Source organism: Podarcis pityusensis (genome assembly GCF_964106645.2).
Source record: "Podarcis pityusensis genome assembly, chromosome: 5".
In the NCBI taxonomy this organism is placed as follows: Eukaryota; Metazoa; Chordata; class Lepidosauria; order Squamata; family Lacertidae; genus Podarcis; species Podarcis pityusensis.
The window spans coordinates 36,781,296-36,808,749 of NC_138032.1; the positions used below are offsets into that span (position 1 = coordinate 36,781,296).

General features: G+C 42.8%; 1 protein-coding gene across 17 annotated transcripts in view; it reads left to right on the forward strand.

Moving 5' to 3' along the window:
• The window catches only part of EPHB1 (EPH receptor B1), a 357,336-nt gene that overhangs the window by 155,893 nt on the left and 173,989 nt on the right, over nt 1-27,454 (forward strand). The window lies entirely within an intron of this gene.

Here is a 27,454-nt window from a genome sequence, read left to right on the forward strand (position 1 = left end):
CACAAAGTTGGATCCAGGGTGACCTATGTTAGGTTGACCTACTGATACTGTTGTGACAGGTGAACATGTCTGTTCTGTCAGGAAAGCTCTACCAGGAAGAGGAGCAGCAAATGCCACTGCCTGCTTGTCGCTCTGCCTCGTGAGCAGGCAGGTGGTAGCTATGATGGTGGTGGTGGTGGTGGTGGTGAAGAAGAAGAAGAAGAGCAGCAGCAGGAGCAACTAGTGAAAATGGTGTTGAGACTTTCTGATGGAGAGGGATAATGGAGAGTATCTAGTGCAAGGAACCTCAAAAACCTAGAGCTGACACTCTTTGGATGAATTCAAATGAAAGGCAGTGTGTTATTGTTCTAAATGGCATGGGCCTTGCCTCTGTGTATGAATTGAGCCTTGGGAGTTAGCTTCTCCAGGCTGAGAAATCTGAGGTGGGTAAGTTAGACATATAGAATATGGTGGAAATTATTTCTCTCTCTGTTTTCGACAATGGCGATGTGGGAGGTAAAGGTACTCTATACAGCTGCAGGGTATGGAGCGCACACTAGGGAAATGCTAACATCTAGGGACCATGATGTGATCTGGCTTCTGTAAGTGCAAGGCCATATACGGGGATCTTTTATTGTGAAGTGACTGCTGTGTGTGGAAACAAGTATATGTCACAATGTCAAGGCTATAAGTGGCTGAGATTATGCAAATGGCAGTACATAGTTGGCCATGTGCCCGAGGCGGCACATTCTGAATGCTGTGTCTCACACAGAATGTTTGCAGTGTTTGTAGTGAAACCCTGAGGGAACTGCATGTAAATGTTTAGTAAATACTTCAAATAGAAAAAGGTGCATACTTTTTATAGAGAACATACTGTGCAAAAAGTTACTTGACCTTATTTCTCATTCACACTTTTAAATGCTCTCTAAAACAACATATTGCCAGCACAGTCTAATATTAGCAAATATATTGCTTTGCTTTCAGTATGCTTTCTAAAAGATAGCTGCTTGTGGAGTTTTTATAAGATGAAATTAGTATCTAAGGAAAATGGAAATTGAATCTAAGGGCCAAAACAGATGTGATGCAGTCGATTCATGATTGCATTTCCCAACTTTTTATTGTTAAACTTTAAAGCAGCCATAAGGGGATACCCAGTTTTTGTAGGAGCAGTGATAGTGAGGGAGTGTAGGTTGAAACATTTTCCTCTGCTGTTTTCTCCATTTAAATCCTCCCCCCACAATTTTGCTATTACCAAACTGAGAAAAATCCCAAACATGGTAGAGCTATCTGTATTTTCCCCCAGCAGGGCTGGTGGCAGCTTTGGGGTGGGGTGGAAAAGCAATTTCGATTAAGAAATGACATGGAAGAAAGGAATGGCATGGGTGCCTTTGGGAGGAAGAGCAAGATATAAATCAGGGGTCAGCAACCTTTTTCAGCCATGGGCCAGTCCACCATCCCTCAGACCTTGAGGGGGGCCGGACTATATTTTTTAAAAAATATGAACAAATTCCTATGCCCCACAAATAACCCAGAGATGCATTTTAAATAAAAGCACACATTCTACTCATGTAAAAATACCAGGCAGGCCCCACAAATAACCCAGGGATGAATTTTAAATAAAAGTACACATTCTACTCATGTAAAAACACACTGATTCCCGAACCGTCCGCAGGCTGGATTGAGAAAGTGATTGGGCCGCATCCGGCCCCTGGGCCTTAGGTTGCCTACCCCTGATATAAATCACCATCTTGGATGCTATTTGTGATCCCAGATCTGCTCACACAATGCTTTCTCAGGCACCCAGAATCAAAATTGTTGAATCTGGCTGCTTGGAAGCCAAACAGAAACACCACCTAAAAGCCAGCATACCACCACAAGTGTATCCAAAAATCCTCTTTTTCTGCTAAGCTGCCACCCTTCACTCATACCAACTGTGCTACTGGAGAAGGTACCATTGGTACTCATATGAAAGATGTATTGATTGGGGGGGGGGGCTAGGCCTACCTGAGGCTGGCTAAGTAAGCACACTAGGCTCTTACAAACAATAAGGTCACAACTCTACTAATAACAGACTTAAGATGAGTGAACTACTAAACGACTCACTCCTTTGGCCTTGAATTTTGCATGAATGACTAATCTAAGATTCAAGCTAGCTGAGCCAGAAGGAGAATTGTCCCCCTCCACAGAAGGAGAGGAGCTGACATTTGGAAAATGATAAAGTTTTTTTTTTCTGCCTTCAAGTGATCTGGCACAAGATAACATCTCAACTGGTGGTGCTCTAGTGCCCCCAATCCCAAAATACTTTTCAGATGAGTACCAGTACCACCTGAGCTCTATGCATAACTAAAGACCTGAGGCCCATAAAAGAACGGGAAAAAATGAAAATCCCTACTGCCTCTGTGTGTGTGTGTGTGCACGCAGGGACACATATATGATCAGTGCAATTTATGTTCACAGTGGCCTCTTCATGACTTTTGCATTCTCTATCATGACTCTTGCATTCTCTAGCTTTTGTATAAATGGATTGTGCACACATTACCAGCTTAAAACATAGCAAGGTGGTTTTCTCCTGCTGAGTTTCAAACAGCCTTTGTACATTGTTGTACACGTTAGTATGGTTGAATGTGTTTGCCTGCTTTCTGTCCACACCAGTGGGTGGCGAGGGTAGGTAGATGTCTTTATGTGGTTTACATTTTCAAATCAAAGTGAAGCTGATTTGGGGGGAAATGCATGAAAATGCAGCATTTGTCAAGAATCTACAGGATAGATAGATATGGATTGTGGCTAACATAGTGCTTATGTGGCTTCCTCAACAAGCAATGGGAATGCACTGGATGCTTGAGTGAATGGGAACATGTATACAACCATGGTGAGTAGTATGTTTATGAAGTGGAATGCATGCAAATATTGCCTTGATAATGAGGGCAGCCTCTAGCATCTTCCAGCAGAAAACTGCCCCTGGGAAGCCCGCAAACAGGATATGAAATGAGATATTCATCTCTATTGATTGCCTACAACATATGGTAATTAGAGAGCCCAACCGATCATATTTACATGGATCTGCAGGTCCCTAAAGTTGGGCTACTTCTCCCAACTGAAGCGGTTAAAATTAGTTTAAGTAAGGCTGCCTGGTTTAAGAAGAAAATGGAAGCTGTTTATACCGCGGAAACACCAGTAGTGTTTGTTTGGTTTAGTAATGGAAGTGTAAGATCCCTAGCGAGAAAGGGTGCAGTGAAAGAAAGCAGTAAAAAAATTAATTATAGTTCTCCATATATCCTATACAATGCAATACAAACATAAAAAACCTAGGAGATAATTGATGACCGTATCATATTCACCATCTAGTGGCATCATGAGCAGGTGCTGAAATAAATTGAAACCAAATTATAACATTACAAAGATTAAATATGAATAATGGAGCAGAGTAAAGCTTATGGAGCAGGAAAGGAGTGGAAGGATTTTGTGCTGTGGCAACAATAATGAGATACCTGCGGCCCTCTTGGTGCTGTTGGCCTCTGTGATGTTAACATATGAGAGAGTGCTGGAGGTGAAATAGTTAAACGGGTTACCCAATCAGGACCCAGGTGGAGTCAGAGGGACTATAAAACCAGCTCTGGGAGGGGCAAAGGGGGAGTTCGTTGGAGAGTTCATTGGGAGTTGGGTGGTTGGTTGGGTTGGAGTGGGAGTGAATTGGGATAGAGTGTGGGTAGGTTGAGTTAAGTAAATATCTGAGAGGTGGTTTAGTGAGTGAGAGCAGGTAGCAAAAGTTATAGGTCTGGATAGGCACCCCATGAATGTAATTGACTGATACCATTTATGAAACCATACGCTTATTAAACTGCAATAAATAAACAGAAGTTTATGTTCCAATTTAACCCTGATTGGACTCAGTATTGTCCCAGGTAGGGCCTGGGTGGTGGCAGAGAGAAATAAAGTGGTGGCACAGGGATCAATAGATGGTGAAATGTCCAGGGACCCTGTGTGATCGCCACAGCCTCCAACTCCCATTAATCCCAACCCGCATGGCCACAGGTCAGGAATGATGGGAAATGCAGTTCAACAAGGTCTGGAGGGTCACAGGTATCCCACGCCGGCTTTACAAGACATAACCTTTAAGCCAGGATTTCTAAAAACAGCATCGATTGGCATCCATAGGCCTACAATGGAGAGGTTGGATCATCCCTAAGTGCACCTTAGTACAGTGACTAAATGGCAGCTGTCAGTGCTTCTCTTTTGGTATTAATTGTGCACATTTAGAAGCATTTGCAGCATTCCTGGAAAGGGATTATATTTCTTCCCTTGGGGCACTCTTTGGCTGCACAGCTTCAAAGCATGCACTGGTCATGCAGTAATCCTTTCCTGCCATGTTGACAGGTCAGGTGATAAGTGCATAGATGGTGGTGGTCAGATGCACCTTATAAAAATAGCCGTGGTCCTTTAATTGCTAACACTGACAAGCAGTAAGAGAGAATGGGAAATGCAGTCTCTTTTATTGCACTGTTCAGGAGAAGAGAACTGGCACCCTAAATTGGAGGCCTCGGATGGGGTGTCTACCAGCGGCAGATGGTGATCAGGATTCTGGCTGAGCTGGGAACTGAAAGTGGTAGACCAACCACTGGAATGGGGGTGTCAGCTGACGTAACACAGTCGGCTGCCTTAGGGATCCTTGCCATTGCGCTCCTCAGATCCCCATTCAACACTCCTGTCACACTCTCCCCTCCCCATTCTATTGCATCAAACCTCCTTATTTAGCTGAAACTTATAATGGAGACAGCACAGCTAGTTTCTCCTTTCATGGAATAGCTTTTTTATTCTGCTCATGGTGGCTTAGATTAGATTCCAGCACACATTTTAACGGTTTCCAGGTCATATCAAGATGTAAAACCCAATTCTGAGTAGGAGACATAATGGCTGATAATATGAATTATTTCATCCCTTTAGATAGGCTACATACCTTGCAGTAGGTATTTGTGAAGACGGTTGCAAATACCTTACTGTGACCCAGCTCTGAACGCATTCTCCAAGATTGTCAGTTTACCTTGTTCCTGCCCTTCTTTGACTTCACTGACTTGGCGTTTCCTTGATTTTCTGTGCCCCATGAATCTATAGAATTTGTAGAATGTATAAAACCCTCACAATGGGATTGGAGTCCAAGGTTGGTGCGGGTGTTCATCGGCTGAGGATCTGCACCATAGCAGAGGACCTATTGACAAGAGCCCACTGTCCTTATTGTAGTGAGGAGGTGGACTTGCTGAGGTGAGCGGGGATGGAGGATGCCCAGCAACCAATGCTGCCTCACAATATAGTGGAACAAGGTGCATTGTGAGGTAAGAGATGATGTAATAGCAAAGTAGTAAGATGAATAATACAGCTTCTGAACTCTAGGACCTTTGCGATCATGACGACAGGAATAGTAATGGGATGTGGGATGCGTGATTTGATAGCACCTGAGACATGCATGAACATGACCTCAAATGTCCTTCGAAGCAAAACCGATCCAGGGCTGAGTATGTGGCTTGATCAATTTTGACACCCCTCCTCCAAAAGATTTCCCCTTCTTGCTTGGAAACTCATTGCCCCTGCAGGCTGGCCTTGATTGTTTGTCAGCACCAAGGTGCAGGGGCTGTTGTAAGGCAAAATCAAACTGCAGATTGCTTTCTTGAAGAAGGCCACGCAACAGCTGCCTCGCGAAGGCAGAACTCTCCAAAGTGATGTTTGTGATTTCTTGGCTTCAAAGGGCTGTGTGGGGCTGCGTTGGCTGGCTGGGCCTCTTTCATCTTTCTCATTATTTCCTGAGTGAAACGGCAGGAATCAGAACAAGCCTTGATTGGTTCTGATTTAAATGGAACTCCGGGAACGACACTCTGATTCTTTCTCTTAATTGGAACTTTTCTCTCTCTTGTTTTGGGCTTTGCCATGCGTGCTGTCAATTTGATACCGCCTGCTGGAATCCTCATAGGGTTTGGATTTATAAATATGGAAATTATGTAATTTCTCCTTTTATGTCACTGCTTTCTGAGTTTTTATTAACATTGCTCATTTCCCCCCCTTTATGCCTAGTGGCTTTACTGAAACTTTCTGTTCTTTGAAATAACATTCTAGTTTAAAAGGTTCAGTCCAAAGTTGCTGGAAGGCAAGGCAATGAAAAAGTTGGGAGTGTTGGACATGGTGACACTACTGAAGGCAGCTTTCAAAATGTTAATAGTAATATAAAGAGAAAGAAAAAAAGAAAGAAAGAAAGAAAGAAAGAAAGAAAGAAAGAAAGAAAGCCACCATGGGTCCGAGAATAACTGAATTCTATGCAAAGACTAATCTCAAAAAGTTGTAGTTATAGGGGAATCATCTTTTTTTCTTTTCTTAAAAAAAATGTTTCTAGATCCCACCATTACAGAAATTGCTTCATAATACAATTCTCAAGTCTTCCAAAAGAATTAATGTTTTTTAAACATTTGGTTCTTATAATTTTTCGACCTGCTAAATCTTTTTATACTGTACTTTGCAAAACTATAATACTTAGAGTCACTGTTATTTATTTGAAAGATTTCTAGGCTGCCCTATAGGCCAGTGTCATGAATGGATTCATGCCAGTGACATGAGAATGATCAGTTTCAGGTTTGAAATCCACTTCTGGGACTTTCAGTAAATTGGAAGAAGTGGCTGCAATGTGCTCTAAATATTAATTTAATAATTCTTTGATGTTTTAACTACCTGATTTTCTTTCTGTCTCTCTTATATGGCTTTCTCCTTTCCAGTTAATGGCAGACCTCCTTGGCTTAAACTCGACAAACTATATCAAATTGTGAAGATTAAAATTTTGAAGATTTATTTGCTTTGCTCACAAGAGATGCTTTTTCTTTACGTGTGTTTGATTGCAATATAATGTTCAGTCACTAGATGGCTCTATGTGCTCTGTGGAGTTAAAGAGAGGGTGTGTCCTTTATAGACAAAGAAGCGAGAAGCAGCTCAAGGTGTGTGGAAAGGCATTTTTTTGGTTCGCAGGTAAAACTGATGACAAAGACCCATACCTTGTACAATGAGCAGTTCAAGACCTGGCCAGAATCTCCATTTTTTTACTCTAACACAATAGCAGCAATCTTCATTTCCATTTAGTGAAAGATGGAAGATGTTTTCCAGTACTGTACATTCGCTTATACCACCATTATGCCAAAGAGGTATGATTCTTTGCATATACATGTATTCCCAAGATCTTTCAATCCCCAGCGAACAAGGGAAGGTGTGAAAAGTGTAATCTTCTTAAAGGATTTATTTGTGTTTTGCAAAGGGTGTAAAGCTGACGAAAGGGCCCTGCTCTAGGCCATCCTCTGCCTTTCTTTCCATCTGCCTGCACTTATCCCATGTCAGTCGCTACACAGCCTCAGCATGCTACTCACAGCGGTGCAATTACCCATTGCTGCATCTTTGCGCAAAACGAATGACATTTTCATCAGTTTAATCCTGGACAAAAGGTGGTTCCCATAGCAGGCCATAGCGAAAAGGGTTAAATTGTTCACTCTGGCCAAAATCACCTCTTTTATTATAAAACATGTATGAAGTAATTTCTCAGAGCACAGATTGTTTGTGTGTGTGTGTGTGTGTGTTTTAAAACGCTTTGAAAATAAATGAAACAAAGTGTGCTCCCCCCCCCCCCGCAAATGTTTGTGAACGATTGTTTTCAAGGAGGTAGACATGAAGCTCACTCTCTATATAGTGCAACCACATGGTCTAGTGTTGCCCTACACCTGGGATTTCTTGGACACGTCTGGTTTTGGGGAACCAGCACCCCCTCCGGGCAGATTTTTGCATTTTGGATTAAATGTCCGGGTTTGGGTTTTTAATATTTTTTTGTTTTTGTTTTTGTTTTAATTGTGAGGCATGCACATGCTCAGAAGGCGCTGTGTCCTGGAACAGGAAGCAGGCATCAGGTGGTCTGGAGCAGCCTGCCGGGGGTTGCACTAGGTGTGGTGTTCCTGGCTGCCGCCAGGCCTTGCACTGTCTTCCTGGGACTGTGCTGGTCCCTGCAGTCACCTGGCCTTGCGTGGCCTTCTAGGGGCCACTCAGCCTCTCTTATTGTGAGCAGGAGGCCGAAGACAGCAGAGAGGGGAGGGAAAAAGGGGGGAGCAAGCGGGTGAGGAAGAAAGAAGAAGAAGAGTTTGGATTTGATATCCCACTTTATCACTACCCGAAGGAGTCTCAAAGCGGCTAACATTCTCCTTTCCCTTCCTCCCCCACAACAAACACTCTGTGAGGTGAGTGGGGCTGAGAGACTTCAGAGAAGTGTGACTAGCCCAAGGTCACCCAGCAGTTGCATGTGGAGGAGCGGAGACGTGAACCCAGTTCCCCAGATTACAAATCTACCGCTCTTAACCACTACACCACACTGGAAGGGGAGGGTTAGTGGCAGGGAGGGGGTGAGTGAGGGAGATACGGGATGATGGGGGGTGTCTGGATCGTGGTGATGGGGAGTGTCCAGGTTTTTGATCCCCGGAATGTGGCATCCCACATCCAAACCTATTTTGCTTCCTGCCACAGCTGACACAAATGGGGATAGACCTACAATCACATATTTTACTCATTGAAGCAATGTTTCCTTTCTCGTCCGAAATCTTTTGACAGTCATGGCAAATTATAAATACCTGTGCCTTTTCCGGCGTCTTTGCAAGAATACAGAAAATATGAAGTGGCATTAGAGGTTGTGCTTACTGTTGGCAAGCCCATGGTCCTATGTTCAGAGCTTTGTGTGATAACTGAATATTCTTTTTAGGCTTTCTTTTTCTTTTTCTTTTTTGCTGAGAAGGAAGAAGCAACAGATATTATTGCTTGGTATGAATCAATTTGCAGCTGATAGTAATATTCATTTATTTCGGTAGTGCTCCCAGTGTGCGTGGCATTTTACAAGGCTATAAGAGGACAGGTCTGTGTTCCGGGGGACTCTCAGTTTAAAATTTGACAAGGGGAAACAACAGAAAAAGGGGGTGGAAATGGAGGCTGGGGGTAAAAGGGACGCACTGTGTGTTTTTTTCAATTGCACTTTCTGAGACTCAGCTATAAACTGGGTTACATTAGGGGAAGGCTGACTAAACTGTTTCTCTCCAGATGTTGCTGGATTACAACGCACATCATCTCTATTTGCCATATTGGTTGGGTCTGAGCTGAAGCTCAGCATTAAGCAGCCGCCCCTGCACTGTGGGGGTTCTTGTGCCTGTTAGAATTCCTGCTCCATGATTGCAGTCATGGGATTTTTGTCTTTCACATGACGTGGTATGTTTTGACTCCACAGAGTGGGAAGTGACGGAGACAGAATGTTTGTGTTACTGTGTTCCGCGAAGAGGGACTATTGTCCTTCCCCCCCCCCCTCTTTGCTGTCTGATGCTAGAGAGAGAAGGAGCCATGTTGCAGTGCTCCGTGTATGTTTATATGTAAATAAAGTAGATTAGCCAAAATGCTGAGTTGCTGAGTGGCGGAAATGCCTGGCAGAATCCGAGACCAGGGAGAAGAGTCGGTGGAAGAAGATTGGAAGAAATTTAAAGACTATTTACAGAAATACTGCAAAATTAATGAATGTTAGAATGATGTCAGAATGAAATTAAGTGGTCTTAGCAACAATGTTATAAAGGTGTATGTACAAATGGATTGTTAACAGATGAGAATCTAAAGTTATAATATGTTAAGTTAAAGGATTAAGATAAAAACAAAGAGGGAAAGGAATTGCTGAATTAACTAATAGAACTGGAATACAAAAAAGGGAGGTGTGAGGAAGTCAGGGAAGTAAGGAAATGAAATGTAAGTTATGGAAAGATCGATGTGTTTTTCTTTTAAGTGTTTTTTATCTTTTTTCTGTATTTTGTATTTTGTATTTTTTCTTTTTTTTTCTTTTTCTTTCTTTTTTACCTATGTAATTTTTTCTTTGAAACTTTAATACATATCATTTAAAAAATAATAATAGTGCTGAGTTGCTGAGGTCTGTCACGCAAGTTGCGCAAACTCTGTGGATCCCTGTATGTGCCGGTGTCGGTTGGCATTGGTCGCTGTGATGTTTGGGCTGAAGAAAGCTTTTGAAGCTCCCGAACGAAAGGCCAGGAGGGAGAGAACATGCCAGTCGGGCATGTGTCTCTGCCAAGGTCCTACTCGAGTGTAGGCTGAACTCCTGACAGTGCCCAAGGCTTCATGGAAGAGGTGGGTTTTGAGCAATATTGGGGGTGGGGGTGGCATCTCACAGTTATGCTATGCAATGAAAGCTGTGCCCCTGTGCCAAGGCTAGCAGTGTTCTGTCCTTTTTTGGTGCCTGGCACATGCTGGGTCAACAGAACCCACCATGCCAGGCCAGCCTGCACCACCAACGCCACCGGGCATGTGCATGCAAGGCGCAGAGGGTTCATGGAGCCTGTGCAAGAGCTTGGCCCTGGCCACTGGTGTGGCTGTGCTGTGCCCCTACCCCCGTCCCCTCCCACATGCTATGGTCCAGGCCTTTTCCAAGGCCTTCTTAGTTACTGTCAGATTGCAGCATAAACCACAGACACTAAAAGTGGCATGTGTGAAAGGGTACAGATCAATGATGGTATGGTGACCATTGGAGACAGTCAGAGCACAAGAATGAAAATGCTTAAAAATGGCAGAAAGGGCTTATTAGAGAACAGAAGTCAAGGTTGTGTTTAAAGTTTGCCCTCAGAAGTGCCCTTTAAGCATCTGCTCATATTGGCATACCAGGCTTACTCCCGTGAGTTGTGCTTGTTGTTTAATTTTGCCAGGACCTGGAAGTGAATCCAGAAGACTCACAGTGGGGGCTATGAATCCTTATCCTGCTGGTAGCGACCACGACAGGATTCAGCGGCGGCAGCAGATGGGTCACACCTTGGATAATTTTCCAGCCAAGAGCTTTTACAGATGAATGGATTGCATGAGCTGTGCCTAAAAGAAGCCTTTGCTTCTCCCTTTTACTGCAGAAGCAAGAACACACCAACGCTTTGAGAGCAAAGTCTGAAAAGGAGAGAGGGGGGAAACAAGCCATTTGTGTAATATCTTCCTGCCTTTGCAAAAAGCTCCGGTGTAATGATGTTATTTAGTGAGCAGATTTTGCTTTCTTTTGTTTTTCTTTTCACCTTGGTTTTGGATTCATGTGCACTAAAACAATGTTTAGCAAAGAGAAGAATAATTGATTTCTTGCAATATTGCACAAAGCTGCATTGCAAAAAGTAACTTAAGTGATCATTTCATATGATACTTTACTGATCAGAAGCGAACTACTTTCCCCTCTGAGCAAATTCTGCTTATTTGGCTCCCATGTGTGTCTCCAGGGCAGCCTAAGAATATGAATTTGCAACACTGGTCTGTGCTAAAACAGATTTCCCCCTCAGCATTAGCTTTTCCATTCCAGCTGGTGTATTTGAAGTATTGTAATGGGTTTTTGTCTTTCTTTTGAAATAATTGACAGCACCCACAATTTCATAGTGACCTCTCCAAATTCTGTTTAAAATGAGCAAACCCCAAATTTTCTAGATTGTTTTGGTTAGCAATAATGATATAAATGTCTATAGCAGTCTTTCCAAAGAATCTCAACCTTGTGTCCCCAGATGTTGTTTGACTACAACTCCCATCATTGCTAGCTAGCAGGACCAGTGGTCAGGGATGATGGGAGTTGTAGTCCAACAACTTCTGAGGACCCAAGGTTTAGAAAAGCTGGTCTAAAGGGTAAAAGCCAAAGCCTCTGAAAGCAGGAGACCAGTGAGGAAACAATACATGTACAGTCATACCTCGGGTTGAATGTGCTTCGAGATGAGCGCATTCGAGTTGCACTCTGCGGCAACCCAGAAGTAACACAGTGTGTTACTTCCAGGTTTTGCCGCTTGCGCATGCGCAGATGCTCAAAATGATGTCACACGCATGCGCAGAAGCGCCGAAACGTGACGCTTCTCATAGATGTGCGGACACGGGTTACGTTTGCTTCTAGATGTGAACGGGGCTCCAGAACGGATCCCGTTTGCATCTAGAGGTACCACTGTATAGTATTTTAAGTACATTATTTTAAGATGTCTTAATATAGTTGGACGTTTTGACTTGTTGGTTGCCCTGCAGGGACAGTATGCAACACTTATAATGAACTGATATCTTTATTAAAGTACTAGATGAACCAGTCTATTTGATTTTATGCTCACTGAGCTTGTTCCCCAGGTGAGTGACTAGAAAAAGCACAATATCTTTAAAGTAGGTTTCCTGGTTTTCCACATTGGATCAACATGTGCTTTATTGCTTTGTTCTTTGGAATTTGTAGTTGTAGCTTCGATTGCTGTAGTGCTGAGGTTGAAAACTTGTGCCCTTCCATATTTGTTGGACGACATCTCACATCATCCCTGTCCATTGGCCATTTTGGCTGGGCTGTTGGGAATTGAAGTCCAACAACATCTGGAGACTCACAAATTGCCCACCTCTGCTATATAAAAAAATAAAATAAATTGTCCAGTAGCACCTTAGAGACCAACTAAGTTTGTTCTTAGGTGCTACTGGATATATATATATATATATATATATATATATATATATATATATTGCATCAGACCAATACGGCTACCTACCTACCTACCACCTCTGCTATAATAGGTCATGAAATGAATTTGTAGCTTCATATTTCATGGTGTTGTATGTGGGGCATTTCTTAAATATAGGAAACATCTTGACATCTTGTGATTGATCTCAAGCCTGTACTTTGCAGTTGCTGATGGAAACAGAATGAAGCATTTAATTTTGTTAAACATGAAACTGCAATGAATTGGCAGCTGTGGATTTGCTACCTAAACAGAACAGTGTCTTCGGGGGGGGGGGCATTAGAAGGGGCATTTATGCTTGTTCAAACTTGCTGAAATGAATTGCAGTTGCACAGAGAGCTATGTGACTATAAAAAGTGATGAATATATATATATATGACAGCAGAGGGCTAGGACCGAAAATAACAAGCCTCATTTTTGTAATGTATTGCCTGAAATGCACAACATGATGCGGGGAGGAGACACAAGAAATAGGATTGAATGAGAAGGCTAATCGTTCACTCTGAGAAAGAGTGGAGTGGAATGCCATGACATGCATTCCTAAGGCACATTCATTCACATCAACACATTGAACCCAGAGAACTGTGATTCACTTGTAGTGGCACATGACTTGCAGCACATGTGTGATGGTGCTGTGGGTTTCATTTTATGCCTGTTTTGTTGCTGGGTGCATGTTCGAGCTTTGCAAAAGATTGCATGTAGTAATTTGGGGGGGAGTGATAGGAAAGCCATTTCCATTGCTGTGGAGATTAGAAAACAAAACGTTAGCTGCTTAATGTGAAGATGCATGTGCAGTCCATGCACTGTTCCTTAAATGAAGCAAAGAAAAGCATGAAGTGTGTGCACGGGGAACATTAGTAGCTCTTCTAGATTGTAGTAGCACTCTATGAATTTGGGTGACTTGGAAAGCCGCGTTACATCCTAGCACCACAAAACCCTATCGTTGAGATCTTTGTGCAAGAATCAGAGGCACACGTCTCTCCATAGCTGTCAACTTTCAGATTTGAAAATAAGGGATCAGCATCCTCACCTGTCCCTGGGACAGCCTACGGAATATCTAACAATCCGGGATAGCAGCAGGAAGCAGTGGGAAACGGCGCTGGAATAAGGGAATTTCCCGCAAAAAAAGGGAAGGTTGACAGCTATGCGTCTCTCTTGTGCTAGCACTTTGCTCATCTGTAAGCATTAGAGTGGGCGATTGTTGTGTTTCTTTAAACTGGTCAGGGTGCAAAATAAATCAATAGCATATTAAAATTACATCAGAAAGGATCAAATAAACATTACATTTTCTTTGTATATCATATGTATGTTCCAGATCCACGGTTTTCAGACAGAAAGTGGTGCACAAAGTATTGCTTCATTGAATCAGTAGAACATGGCATTCTGTAAACTGCATGTCCGTTTGAAACAGCTCATGTGAGTTTCAGTGAGAGTACAGGGCACGGTTACAAATTATGTTGATTTTGGCTCGCTTTGATACAAGGCAAATGGAACAGAGATTGCACAATTGATTTGTCACCAGAACTGTGTGGAATGCTTTTGGAGCTGCTCCTGTTTCCCAGCGAGGGCAGAATCCGCCGTGTGTTGTAAGTAGGCACGCTCGCTGCCTCCCTTATGCAAGTTCCCAAGAGATACACACCGCCTGACATCTGTTCAAAGCCATCGTCAACCTGAGCAGCTGAGATGAGCCACTTAATAAGCCTTGGGGAACTGTCACTAAAAATTCCCCGTAAAGGAAGGCTGAGAAAATAGGCCTAATTCCACTGCTGGGGGAAAAATAGGTCTCTGTGTTGTTTAGCTCCCTCTCCCCCTGTACCTCCCCCCACCCTAGAACAAAAGCAGCAGATATCATGGGGCTATTAGACCCAAGCGCTTCATGCTGACAGCCAAACTCAGGGGGCACTTAGGGAGCCATTAATACCAGCTTTTATCGGCACTTAGCTGCTCACTCAGAGCCCCAAAGTGAAAAGCAGAGGCAGAGGCTCACGATCTTCATCAAAGGTGTCTTCAGGTCCCAGGGAGATTAGCTGTATGATTTGGGGTCAGAATGACCAAGGCCATTACCATGGTGGCACTGGAAAGAAAACTTGAATATTGTTGTAATTTCTCCTACTCTTTTTAATATGTTGTGTTGCTATGGTGGGTGTTTTTAGCTTGTATTGTGCAAGCAATTCTGGTGAAACCCACTGTGGCGTTTGCCCATTCCTTGTGGTTTTGTTTGTATAGGGGGATGGAAATGGTTAATGTAGATTGACCAATGAGAAAGCTCAGAGGCGGAGCATGCCTGGTTTTGAGGCTTAGCCCAGGGGTTTTACCATTGGGAGATAGAGGAGTCAGAGTCAGACAGAGCCAGTAAGATGAACATAGCGGTTGTGACAGCTAGAGTGAGAGACAGGGACAGAACTGAGAGAGAAGAGTGTGACACTGTGAGATAGTGCCACATCTAGTTAAGGGCGCACATTTGAGAAACCGTTCTGAATATATTTAATACTTGTTTGTTCTTCAATAAACTTTAATCTTCGTTGCTGACTTCACAACCTGACCGAGACTCAGTATTTCACCAGAAGAAACCTGATTGGTGGCAACGGAAGAATAAAGCAGTGGTGTACAGGTCAATAGTCCGTGAAACGACCGGGGGCTCTGTACGAACACCAAATCTGCCAAATGTGTGAGGGTTGTTGGGGTTTTTTAGATGTGGGAATTTTGTTGGTATTAATTCCTTTCCTCTTCTACACTTTTTCCAGCAAAAAAAAGAAAAAAAAGCTTCATGGCTGCTGTTTTCCCTCGAAGTGGAGAAAATGCAGATGTTGAGATTCCCTTGCAACAGTAGGGAATCAGGAAATGCCAACTTCCCAGTATCTTTTATTTTAGTTATTCCATGCAATATGCATCACATGATTCTACAGCCACAGAAACTAATTGGTACTATGTCCATCATTTTTTACAGTGCAGTCCTCCTATGCACCTCCTAGCTCTGGGAGATTATATACTTTCCATGCATAAGGTGCTAGGTTCAATCTCCAGCAAATCCAGGAAGAGTTGTGTTATATAGACTGATGGGCTGGCATGGTATAAGGCAGCTCAGCAGTCGCTGCCACTGTCTTCAGTGGGGCTTGATATAATGCAAGTGTGCATAAACTTTGCCAAATCTATTGTCCTGTGGATTGTAAAGTGTGATCCAGGCTTGAGTATCAAAGCATAGTTCAGGGCAACACTGGATTCATTACATTACGTTACATGAAGATATTGAATTAAACTGAAAACTGAGGCTCAGTTACTGACAAACTGAAAATGAGTAATGCAGTCCAGGCAGCCTATCACATACTGTTTATTGTGAAATAAAATGCATTTCGTTTTGCTCTGGAACCTGCTGTCATATTTGGGCTTTGGAGTTAATTTGCCTTTTGAAATCCATTGATAAGTTTGCCCTGCCTGAAACTTAATTTGCCTTTGAAAGGTTTTCTTCACAACATTTTCAGTGCACTGTTGTGCCACATATGGGAAAACTCATTTCATGTAATCTGAGCAATGTACAGTGTCAGAACTGCTCTAACAGTCCAGTCCTTTCAAACCGCTTCAGCTATGTTGACATGGCAAGAGGTGTGCAGCTAAAACAGTGTTCTGTACCTGAGATGTGTGAGAGAGCTGGCTGAGTGTAAATCTGCCACTTTGCTAGCGCACCACTGGCCCACATCTCAAACACTCACTTCTTGGGGAAGTAGGTGTAAAGCACAGTATCTTCTCTGACTTCCTTGCTTGTTTGAAAAATAACCTCCATTGTTTTTGAAGCTGTGCTGATGAAGGGGTCAGTCAAGGAGACATTTACTTTCAAATCCAACCACCCAACCCCAGTCTCACTAGAAAGCCAGGTGACAAGCTGGAAGAAAGCCAGGTGGTAGGCCTCACCATACCATGGAGCTTGTCCACATCCTCAGGAAAAACAAACGAACTTGACAGGCATCTTTCACCGTATAGTGAGGTGGGGCCCTATCCCATGTCCTGGACACTCCCCAGCCAAAGGAATGCACATGGTAGGTATTTAATTCTTTATTGTCAAAAGCAATCACTTACAGTAGTTTCTATGGGACTCTCAGTACACTTTCACAAAAGTTCTAGTGTCTAGCCAGCCATTCCCGGTCTGTGGCTTATAAAGCAGTTTCATCAACGGGAAGTCACACCCCCTTCATTGGCTTACGTACTCTCCCCCAAGACAATGGCTGAGACAATGGCTGTATGGCAGCCACTGCTGCTCTTCCTTCTTCAGTCCTTTCCTGGTTCTAGGAGTCAGTGGGGCAGGAGATGGTGGGGATACACTCAGTCCTCCACTTGCCTGATCAGCCTGTCCCTCCACCTCCACCAAGTTCAGTGTTCTGCCCTCCATCCCTTGATAGCTCTGACCCTTCCCCTGGCCTTGGTTCCTGTCTCCCAGGGAACAGTGGCCCCCATAAATTGCTAGCCGCCTTTCCCAAGTCAGTATCCAGTGCCCATGCATCTGACACTCAAATGTCTGAGTCCGACCAGTCCCTGATATCCCATCCAGCTATGACATCAGTTAATAAATTCCAGTTTTATATTGGGAAGACCTCATTTGCACTGTGTTCTTACTTGCACAGCAATTGGTTTGCAACAGATAAACATAGATTCATAGAATTGTAGAGTTGGAAGGAACCCCAGGGATCTTCTGCTCTGAGCCCCTGCAATAGAGGAACCTCAACTGAAGCATCCATGCCAGATGGCCATCCAACCTCTGCTTAAAAACTTCCAAGGATGGAGAGTCCACCACCTCTCATGGGAGCTCATTCCACTTTTTAACAGCTCTTACTGCCATAAAGTATACTACGGAGATGTGTGTATCTAAGCATTTGGATACATATACGGTGAACGCAATGGGGTGTGTGATTGGTTGTAGTTTTCCGCCGCTGCATGTTGAATGTTCAGGGATGTCTGCCTTTCTTTCACCTTTGGCTTCCTGACCACAGTGCAGCAGGCACAATTGCTTTCTTGTTTGCAGTTTCAAGTACAAAAAGAAAAGGCAGAGAGTGAGCGGATGATTTGGTGGGGCCTTCCCCTGCTTCTCCTTAGTTCTTGTTTGTAACACTGGTAAGGACTTTCAGAAGATAGATTTTTCTGCCCAGAACAGCTGGATGTTTAGATCAGTGGGGCCAATAAATTGAAATAAAAAGGTGTGATGCTGATCTGGTCTGATTCCACTTGGAGAAAGCAGGTGATTCTGCTGTTTTCTCTGCTGCCTGCAGGCATATCCTAAAGCAGTCATGTTCCAGTGGCTTTGTCTTTAATGTAAGAATAGGAGGAACACTATCTTTATTTCTAGAAGCTAGCCAAAGACATTTTGGTTGCAGTTCAATGCATTTGACTAGCTATAAATAACACATTTTTCTCCCCTTATATTTAGTTTTTATTTTGTAGGAACCTTAACCTCATGATTTATGTGCAAGACCCCCTCTTCCTCCCCCAACATGGGCTTTTATTTCTTCACTACAAATTCAAAACGGGAACATCAGGTGGTGGAATAATTGGCTGTTTTCAGCAGTGTAGGGGTAGCAATAGCCTGGAACCAAAGTGGGATTTCTAAAGCTTACCCCCTACTTTCTGCACATCACAGGCTGCAGCACTGTTTAAGGCATGAGTGATTATCTTTGTATGTGTCATGAGAAGCCAGGCTGGTGGTATTTAGATAAAGGCTGGAATGGTATGCTGCTGGAAGCTCTATATGCAGACAGGGATATATTGCATGCTGCTGCAGTGCTCAGTTTCTGTTGAGTGGCTAATTCTTTAGCATGTTGAAATCCATAGCACCGCACACATAGCAGTTCCCGGGTCTTTGTGGCAACGCATATGGTGATGCCACACACCACACTGAAAAGCAGTTGGGAGCCAGCTTTATAATGGCATGCTATCCCATACAGGTCGCCGTGAATCCACCAAAATTACAAGGGCTCTTGCTTTTCTAGCAGGTTTGGACACTTTTAAAGCTTCCAGGGTTGAACAGTGAGTAACAACAACACCAAAGTGCTTTCGGGCCATCTGAATTGTCCACCAATATTGGAGCAAATGTCAGTTGACTTTTCCACAGATTGTTGTTTGCTCTGATTCAGCAGCAAAGAGTAGGTTTTCTTGGGGAAAGCAGTGAGGCAAATGGAAAACCAGTTGAATCTGTACTGAGAAAGCATATGGGGTATTTGCAAACCTGAGACCTGTGCTTTCTAGGTGGAGGACAAGCAGTGTGGATGTGCCCTCAGAAAAAGCATTTTCTGGTCCCAGCTGGAGATTGAACCTAGGAACTTTTGCGTGCTAACCATGTGCTTTACATGGGGTGTGGCCCATTCCCCTAAGTAGGTAGATTAAAAAAAAGTTCTGACATGTACATTGGTCTGAGTGATGTGGATCAGCTCAGCTGATACTGGAATTCTAAACGATCAAATTCCTCAAGCATTGTTACCAAGATCTTGTGCAACAGGAACAGCAGTGAAGAAGATTCAGAAATGTTGTCTTTTTTTGCTGAAAACACTTCTTGAAGATATCAGGAAACTCTTGGAAGTTTGCTCTTGATAATGGGCTGCTGTGGTCTCTATGCAGGCACCAGGCAATAATTACAAGCTCCATCCATCACATCATTCTTAACTTTGCCATCCCCCTCCCCCAAAAGCAATCTCCTTTCTTTCCTTCCTATGTACAAATAAACTTTTTCTTCTGACTCAACAAGGGCATTTTCTTAACTTTCAGCGGACACAATATAGGGAGCAGCATATCTAATCTTATATTTTCAACAACAATCAACAAAGTCATATTTGAACTCTGAACTTCAAGCTGAGATTTCATTGTCCTGGCGGTTTCCCACCCACTTCTTTACAGCACTGGCTGTGGTGTACTTTATGTCCTTCTAGGTTTCCTGTTCAAGCTGCCTCTCTTTCTGCATTTTTGCAATGTGACTCTTCTGTTCCACGCCTTGCCCCCTCCCCATCTCAGACTTCCCTCCATGGCTTTGCTGTCTTTGTCTCCCCTTCTCATTTGTCTTTCCCTCTAGCCTGTCTCTGGTTCACTCCCAAGGCCAGATTCATGAAAGGGATAACGGGACAACATTTTCCGTTGCTAGAATGTTAATGACAGGGTGGCCGCATTCCTCGCCAATATCTCTTCCCCCCTCCCCCTGTTCTTGGGAAAGGTGCTGGTAATGATTGATTTCCTGCGTTTATAGCTCACGGGCAGATGGAACAATAGGACAGCTAATAGTTAAAGAGTGACTGTTTGAGTTTGTTTTAGTAAAGATGGACATTCTGTAATTGTCAAGGGAGTAATTTGTTATCGGTTGAAAGCGGAGAATTGTATCTTTGCTTCAGAGTGCCCAGTCTGAAACTCAAGGCTTCTTTCCCAAGTTTTCTTCTTTGTGCTTGCATTTTCCATCCTGTTTGATTTAGGTTTTTGGTATGGATGCATCTGTGGTTCTGTGTCCAGTTTGAAAGCCCCTGGCCTCTTGTGAAGGGTGACAAATGGTTCAAAATTCTAGAACATATCTGAAGCATTCTGGAGGAATCAATCTACCTAGAATTTGATAATATTCCCATCACCTCATTTGCAGCATGGAATTATGCCCATGCCAGCACACTTCTGTTACAGTTCACAGTGCTTTATGTTTTAGCATATTGTTCAATATTATCCTCATATATTTGTATGTTTCTTGTGCCTCCAGGATCCTGGCATATTGTGCTGTGTCTGAAAGTACATATTAAATTTCCCTTCCCTTAACAGTTGTGCTGCTCTTTGCAATTTGTAGGTGGGTAGCTTTAACCACCCACAATCAAAACATTGGTCTGCATGCTCTACTTTACCTGGAGATAGGTTGTAGATCCTTCTCCATTATTATTATTATTTATTTAAATTGCACAGGATTTGCACAGCGATCACCCATGCATAAATATACCTTTTTCATATATATGGGAATGATGGGCTGGTCACCTTAAATGCAGTCTTCAAGTAATCTCAAGCATTATTACACGTGAAGGTGTGAAAACCTGCTGGTAGGTTCATTTTTCAAAAATTGTACACTGCTTTGGAAGCCTGGCTAAAGAGCTGCTCAAAGAGTGGAGGAATTTTTGTGTTTTTTAAGGCCAAGTCAGGTCACTACCAATAGTGGTAAATAAATGGAATACCTTACTTGATCTTAGAATAGTTTGATGTCTAAGAGATGGCTATGACATGGTGTCATGTATTGATGTTATGGGGCTCAGGAGCTTTGAATTAGGGTTTGATGATTTGTTAGCAGCTAAATGAAGTGGCTTCTTCACTTTGAGAGTAGAGGTGTCAAGTATATGCCCAAATCCCTGTTTTTCTGAATGTTAATTGGACAAGTTAAAGAAGGTTTTCCATCCTTTTACCAGAATATGTTATCTGGAATTGGTCAGCGGGTCCATTTACTCAAAAAATTGTTTTAATAGCCTCAAACTAAGGACCCTGGATATAATTTTCCATGCAGATGTGCCTCCTATCATTCGAATTTGGGTATGCCGTGATCCCATCTAGTTTTGCTTCCTTGCTGTCTAGCTTCTCCGTAAGGTGACTTTGGTAAGTGAGGCCAGGTGAAAGACTCATTCTGCGAATGCCCCAAATGCACTTATTCACACCCCTGGTTTCTCCCTGAGATGATAATTCAAAGTTTGTGTGTGGTGGGTGTATGATGACATCATGCAAGAAGCCTGGGGGAAATTCATTGGTTGCTCAACTGCTGCCATATTGATACTAAGGAGGTCAGCTACTCAGCAAGCGGCCACAAAGCATCCGTGTAATAATGTTGACTTGCCATCTTAATTGTTGATTGAATCCATGACCAAATGAGTAGCAATGAAGCCAACCACTTGCTATTTAGTACGCATCATGAAACCTAGTTGTGAAATTTGTATCTGGGTTTCCAATCCAAAGCTGTTGCTGGTCTGATATAGAGGACATGCAATAACTGGCAGAGTTTAGGACCCATGAGGGACACAATCTTTGTCCAGAGAGCTATAGGTTGTTGTTGTTGTTTTTAAAAAGAGTGGCCTGGGGCCCCTGCTTTAGTGCTGGTGACCCACTTCTTCATCTAGGAAACAACCCCATTTCATTCTTCCCTTTCCATGCCTTCCCATCGTAGCTTTTCATCTCCCACCCTTCTTTTTTTATTTTGATCTCTGAATAGTGCACAGCCCACCACGGTCTCTCTGCCATCTCAGCACTGTGATCTTTAGATAGACATTGTACATTATTTGCCAACAGGATGGCTCGGGTGCAAAGAGGAGCTTAAGAAGACACCATCTGCCTCTGTCTTTCACACACATTCTCTGCTCTCTCTTGTTTTGTTTTTGTGTCTCTCTGTGTGTGAACATCCATACAGAAAAGCAATTGCTAATTAGAGCGAGAGAAAGAGGGTGTGGAGAAGAAAAAGAGGGGATCTGGGAGCAATTCTGCCTCCATGCAAATCAATCAGCCTTTAAAGGCAGAGGGGAGAAGAACGGGGAGCAGGCTTTTCTTCAGAAGGAGTGGGAGTGGGTTATTTTGACAAAACAAGTGACAAAGGTCTTTCTGATGTGAAAAGATGGCTTTAAAAAAACCCTTTTCACCATAAAACGAGAGAAAGGGATAAAAGAAGGAGTGAAAAAGTGTTTCTTACAAACTCCCTCTGTTATATTCTCTCAATAGGTCCATTCTGCAATTGTCTCTATTAAAAGGACTGTAAAGTGTATCATTTTCATGAATGCTTTGTGCGTACATGTTATGTGTGTGTGCATGATTCGCACCCCTCCCCCTAAAAAAATCAATAAATCTGGCTGCAAACTTGAATACTGGAGGCTTTCCCTAACATTATTTGTAGTATATGATAGCGCTTCCATGTGTCAGATCCACTAAGATACCAAGAGCAGCCTGAAATCCCAACAGAGGAAATTTGCTGAGTAGTTTCTCAAGAAATATTTCCTGGTGGTTTCTGCTCCCCATTTTCATCTTCACTGTAGCACCCTATGCATCTGCTGCTGAGCCACCAATGTCCACAACACCTCCTTCCATTGCTATTGTCATTTCTGGAGCAGAGAGCAGGGCTAGCTAATATATTTTGTTTGGAACGGCACCAAAAAGCCTTTTTTTTATTCTTCAATGCATGTTGTTGTTTAGTCGTTTAGTCGTGTCTGACTCTTCGTGACCCCATGGACCAGAGCATGCCAGGAACTCCTGTCTTCCACTGCCTCCTGCAGTTTGGTCAAACTCATGCTGGTAGCTTTGAGAACACTGTCCAACCATCTTGTCCTCTGTTGTCCCCTTCTTGTGCCCTCCATCTTTCCCAACATCAGGGTCTTTTCCAGGGAGTCTTCTCATGAGGTGGCCAAAGTATTGGAGCCTCAGCTTCAGGATCTGTCCTTCCAGTGAGCACTCAGGGCTGATTTCCTTAAGAATGGATAGGTTTGATCTTCTTGCAGTCCATGGGACTCTCAAGAGTCTCCTCTAGCACCATAGTTCAAAAGCATCAATTCTTCGGCGATCAGCCTTCTTTATGGTCCAGCTCTCACTTCCGTACATCACTACTGGGAAAACCATAGCTTTAACTATACGGACCTTTGTCGGCAAGGTGATGTCTCTGCTTTTTAAGATGCTGTCTTCAATGCATGCTTTGCTATTAATAGGGTTCAGCCTCATTGTGTTGTCTTGCAATGGTATTTAGCATCGTCATGCAATCTTGGAGTCACCCTAGATTTATTATTGCATGTGGATCTCTACATTGCAGGTGTGTATTTTGCCAACTCTTAATGCCTCCACTTCAGAAACAGACCTCTGATGTGATGGGTAGAAGATCGAAATGCAATATATCTGTTTAGCACTTTCACTTTCAAAGCTGCCTATTGACCTCATTATTATTATTGTGTGTACCACCCATCTTCCCAGAGCACAGGACACTGCACAATATGATGAAGTGCAATACAGCAATAATAATTAAAAAACAATCAGTTATGGCAACTAAACTAATAGGAAAACAGCAGGGGATAACTCAAATAATAGCAGGGTATCAGCAGTAAGGCCCTAGTCTACATTATAATAGGGCTCAGTCATCAAGAGTACATTATACCAGGGCTCCGGCTACTGCTCCTCATTTTCTCTCAGGCTCAATATGATATTGGATTTAATTTACCAGTGTTTGGGCCCTGCACACCTTAAAGATTGCCTCTTCACCCTTGTATCATTCTGAGAACACCTTTTTTCACCTAATAGGTTGGCTAAGAACACACCTCTTTCATGCATTCATATTTGGGCAGCATATAGAAGTTGAATTCAGATCATTGTTTAACCAGAAGGCTTTGAGCAATTGTGAATGGCACACAGAGAAGCGGTCTCAGTGGTTGACACACGGCTACCTACTGGCTTGTTTGCCATCTTGATGGCACAATTTTTCGACTCAACTTCGCCAGCTACACGCCACCCCATTGCCAAATTGCAATCTGTTTAATAAAGATACTATTGGGATAGTTCAGCAGCATCACCTTGCATGATTTATGATGCACACAGTCACTTGATAAATAAAGAGCTACTTAATGGATTTGAGCAGCTTCTCCCCATTTCTAAGTGTCTGCAGAGCGCCATCTGTCAGGGTTGTTTTAGTGGAGATTCCTCTATTGCAGAGGGTTGGACTAGATGACCCTTGGGTCCCTTCCAACACTATGATTCTCTGATATGAGTAGCCACTGTTAAAAATGTACATAATTCAGACATCACTGGATAGTACACTGTAACGGGAGGTATTAACATGGCATTTCTTATGGACAACTTTTACTGGAACAAAGGAACTGCTTACATGACAACTAATCCTCTGCCCTCGCCATCTGCCCTAGTAAGGTCCATGTTGAATCATAGAATCACAGAAACGTAGAGCTGGAAGGGACCCATCTAGTCCAACCCCCTGCAATGCAGGAATCTCAGCCAAAGCATCCGTGACAGATGGCCAACAAGCCTCTGCTTAAAAACCTCCAAGGAAGGAAAGTCCACAAGAGATAGCTAACATGAGATGGCGATGATACTTAACTGTCACACTATTGCTTCACATGGTGGCCAGTGCTACAGTATTTATTATTATTATTATTATTATTTAAAATCAAGAATGTTACTAACAAAAGCTAAAATCTCCTGGTAGCGTTCTTTGATTTCTTCAAGGTGTTGCTTTTTTCATGCAATGTTTGCCCGTTTTCACCACTGGGTGGAACAGGCAACCCACTTTTCCTGGTGATCTCTCAAGCATCAATGAGATTTAGGTAGAAGATGACGTTGATGCACCATACTGTAGTTTAAAAAAAGACCCAAAAAAACACAGATGTAATTTTTCTTAAATGTTGGCCTTAATGAATACATCCATTAACACTTAAAACAATTTCACAAGACAAATGGCCAAGAATACCCAGTTACCATCTTCACTAATGAGTACAAGGAGTTTTAATGGGGGTCTTAATTGGACATTATAGCAGAAATGCTACACTTGTGATTTGAGGCCTTTTCCCACCCTGCTCCTAGAAGGCGTGGGACACACCTCGACTGATTTAGTTCATAGGGCTACATACTGCTATCTTTATTAGCGTGGTAATAGAAGGAAGTTGTTCTCTCACTATCGCTTACCTCTTGAGACCTGAGAACAGAAGGTGGGAAGAGAAAAAAAGCTGGCTTTGTGTTAAAGCCATAAAGTCTGTATTGATCTCAGTCTTCAGATCTGGTGTTTCCCTTCTTTTTCACACTAGAGAGATGAGGTCTCTGTCACTGCCCACCTATAATGTTGGTTCCTGTGATACCTGCCTACACTCACCATCCCCTAAGTGGAAGCAGAATTGTGGTATTTGAAATGTCTGGAGCTGCAACCAGGTATAGGTTCAACAAATCTCACTTCATTAAGCAACCATGTCTGCGACAGATCACAGCATATTATTATTATTATTATTATTATTATTATTATTATTATTACAACTGCCCTTCATCTAAAGATCAAAGGATGGTTCACTTCCATACATCACTACTGGGAAAACCACAGCTTTAACTATACGGACCTTTGTCGGCAAGGTGATGTCTCTGCTTTTTAAGATGCTTTTCATTAGGATGTCCCTATTTCCATTGGAGAAATGTTGAGTTATCGGACCCTCAAGCTGTCTGAAGGCAATCCTGTATAGAGAAGGGCTTTAAAAAAAAAAGTTTAATGTTTTATTATGTTTTTATATAAGTTGGAAGCTGCCCAGAGTGGCTGGGGCAACCCAGTAAGATGTGTGGGGTATAAATAGTAAAATTATCATTATGGAATGGGACGTCCCTATTTTCATTGGAGAAATGTTGGAGGCACACATATCAGACGGTTGCTGCCTGTACATTCAATATTCTATTGGCAATAGCACCTGTTCTAGGATAACCTTGTGTGCATTTCATGTTGAACTGACACAGTATTGTTCACAGCATGCTGTTTTGTCCTCAAACATCCAGAACAACTGGGATGTATGCCTAATCTACTCCTCGTCATGTGGTCGCCACATCCCAGGAGCAGGCTGGAAGTGTTCCTGTAACTCCTGTAAGATCAAGGCATCCGTGTGGTGTGTGTTTTATGGGAGAAGGGATGCTCTTAGTTGCCCTCAATTTTAAGCTAAAACAGAAACAAACAATCTCAACTGAGCAATCTCTTTCATGTTACCAAGCTGAAAGGGGAATTCCACAAGGTGCCCAGTCCTAGATGTGAAAGAGTGTGTTTGAGCACAGGCAATGCTGTATCGTTGGCACCTTTGATCATCAATGTGTCTGTCTGCTCTGACGAAGTAAAATCAATGGCAAGACTTTGCCGAGCAAAATAGTCTTTTATTTTTTTGTGTTGCTTTTGCAAAAAAATATATATGTCTCTCCAAGTCAAGCGAATGACCCGAAAGGTGGCTTCGCTGCTTTCCCTCCCCGCTGGTGCTCTTCTCAACAGAGCAGGGTACATTGTGGGGGCTTTTTTTCTGTTGTTTTAATGAGAACGTTTGAATGTCATATTGATTTCTAGCCTTAAAAAAAGCATGTATTGATTTTTTTTTGGTGAGGGAACTTTTCACAAGCTTATTTAAAAATGGTGGGATAAAGCTGCTTCAAAATTGTTGACTTTGTTCTATTGAGTCAGCAGTAGATGGAAACTTTTTTTTGTGGTAGTTTAAATGGTTGGAGAAACTTTTGTGCCTGTTTTAAAATGCTGTTTGAACTGGGATTCAGGTCTCTTGTCCGTGGTGCTAGGGATTTGTGTGCTGACATAAGCTAGTTGTTGATGGAGGTATCTAGCGGGTGGAAAAGAACTCTGTAAGTCATTGTTGGCTCTTTGGGATCTATTAAAATGTAAAGAAATTTATCTCCGGAGCTGTTAGCCTCCATTTTCGTGCTAAACAGGGCTATCCTACAGTTCCTACCATCCTTCACCATTGGTCATGCTGGCAAGGGCTGATGGGAGCAGGAGTCTAGCAACACCTGATAGCTATTCCTTTATGAACCTTAAAAATACAGATCAAAAAGGTGGGAGTGTTAATTGTGATTATTAAGATGTGGCTTGTTTGAAACTAGGACATGAGAACCCAGAAAGTGATCCGTAAAGAGCCCTTAGATATTTTCAGACTTTATATTTCATCCCTGGCAAGGATAGCAATTGATTTTGTGACAAGCCCGAAAAGGTGAAAACATGTTGAAGGGAGGCGGAAGGGGTGGGGCAGAAGAGAACAAAACGATAAATTTAATATCACTTTGTGGCGAATGGGTGAACTATGCATGCTGACTCAGAAGTAAGCCCCACTTAGTTCAGCCAAGATTGCTCCTTGGTAAGTGTGAATAGGGTTGTAGCCATTCAGAGCGACCCTTTGCATATCTTCCCAGATGCCTATTCCACTGAGTTAAATGAGACTTAAAGGCATGTGGGCAGAGACCTGCAG